This window comes from Mesoplodon bidens, assembly GCF_964165515.1.
Source record: "Mesoplodon bidens genome assembly, chromosome: 13".
NCBI lineage: Eukaryota > Metazoa > Chordata > Mammalia > Artiodactyla > Ziphiidae > Mesoplodon > Mesoplodon bidens.
In genome coordinates this window covers 73,365,751-73,367,812 of record NC_138169.1, presented here as the reverse complement: position 1 = coordinate 73,367,812, position 2,062 = coordinate 73,365,751, and the positions used below count along the sequence as shown (strand labels likewise).

Sequence of the window (2,062 nt, the reverse complement as noted above, 5' to 3'; positions counted from 1 at the left end):
CTTGGTACCGTTTGCCACAGTCATCTGTTGGCTTGGAGCAGCCCATCGTCAGTGTGATCTTGGTGCAAACAGAGCGCCCTTGGTCAGTTACACTTCCTGCGGTTGGGAGTCTGTGAGTCCATTCTCATGGCCGTCACACCTTCTGACCTGCCCACTCACTCCAATTCTCCAGCCTCAGCAAGCTCTTCAGTTCTCTAGCCCCACCTTTCCACCATCCATCATTCCTTTGTATCTTCATTTGCCTTCTCATGAAATTTAGGTTTCAGGGCCCATCGCTAGAATCTCTCTCTTGCAAACACCCTTAACTCTGCTGACCGTCTCTCAGTCTGAGATGCTCATCCGGTCTGTTACCCACACCCTCCTTCCTAACAGAGCCCTCATTTCATTCACGGTGTTCACCATATTATCCTAAGCCAGGGATTCTCAAACTTGACTGTGAGTCTCAGTATCAACCTGAAGGGCTTTTAAAGTTTGCTGGACCCCATATCCAGAATTTCTTTTTTTTTTTTTTTAGAATAACAAAAAATATTTTACTAAAACGTAAGATTTACAGAAGTTTCCAGACAAGCCATACAAAATGGTCACAAGCTTTTTCTTGAGGGGAGGATTCTACACTTGACAGTAAAGTCACAATGTTATTAGTGAGGGCTGTGATGTTTGTTTAATGTTCCCATTTTGGTTCAAACAATCAAGCTTGTCCATCTGCAGTGTCTAAATAAAGTTGACTTGGCTAGAGAGCATATTCTAAAGAACTGGTTAGCTACTTTTAACCAATGCAATTAGATCACCATAAAAAGGGGGAAGAAGCCCATAAAATTAAAATAAAACTACCTTCCCCCCACCACCAAAAAAATAATAATAATAAAGAAAAACACCCACACCCCTGCAGCTAACCCTGACAACTACCTTCATTCACAGTGCTTTATACTCAAACCATGATGGGGAAATGAATAAAAGCAGAGAAGGGCCACTGCTTTTAAACGTTTTGCAACAATCCAGATGACACTTCTAGCCTCTGCTCATGCTTTACAACAGTGAATCAGGACAAGACATAGATTTGCTAATGTGCATTTAATCACCAAAGGACTGAAGATGTCTGGACTTTTATTCTGTAATGTTTCTAAGACTGTGTCCATTAAATGCAAACAAAAAAGGAAGAAGTCTTGGCAGAACAGGAGAAGTGATGCACACTTGATGATCGGATCGATTTAAATATTATTCATGGCATATAGCCTAGTCCATGCTCTAGCTGTTTCTATGGCTTGGGCTTTGTTGGTCTTCCACTGCTCCGCTACATCATTTGCTAATGGATCATCTGGATTGGGAGCACTTAACAAAGCCTGGATCTATAGCAGAACTGCGCGGATCTGCAGTGCTGGGGACCACTTATCTTTCAAAATATCTAAACATATTCTTCCCAACTTGTCTACATTAGGATGATAAATTTTGGTCATGAAATGTACTTTAGGGGCTGCCATTGGGTATTCTTCTGGAAGGAATAGTTCAAGTTTAAAAGTCCCTCCCTCAAAGGGGGAATCCTGCGGGCCAGCAATGACCACATGAAAATAACGGGCGTTGCTCTCATCTGGTTCTGCTTTAATGCCGGGAACTGGCTCTGCCAGCAAACGCTGGGTTTCCTTGATAATCCTGCGGGGCAGCCCGGCCATCTTGTCAGATCCCGAGTTCGGCCTCTGGTCTCATCTCCCCATACCCAGAATTTCTGATTCAACAGGTCTTCATGGAGGCCCAGGAATTTACTTTTTAGATACATTTTCAGGCGATGCTAATGCTGCTGGAAAACCACTGGTCTAAATATATCCTAGTGACCCCGTGGCCCTCCTGAAGGAGGCCTGAATGAAGCCAGCTAGCCCATGGCATTCCCACTGTCATTGTTGGCATCTGGAGGATAAGCCCTGTGTTCCCTGGCTAGCAAAGGCTATTTTTCCTCTCCTGCTCTACATGAATGAGGAAGCAAGTAGACCTAATTACCACTCGCAGACATGTCACGAGCCAGACATAAGCTATAAGAAGAACCCAATCCGTGGACAGCAGAGTAGAGATA

The 2,062-nt window shown here is 43.9% G+C and overlaps 1 pseudogene across 1 annotated transcript; it reads right to left on the bottom strand.

Moving 5' to 3' along the window:
• Positions 1-992: 992 nt before the first annotated feature.
• On the bottom strand, positions 993-1,694 carry LOC308627011 (ubiquitin-conjugating enzyme E2 N-like; annotated as a pseudogene). Its single transcript has one exon. The product of its transcript is annotated as a ubiquitin-conjugating enzyme E2 N-like (transcript).
• Between the last annotated feature and the right edge of the window lie 368 nt (positions 1,695-2,062).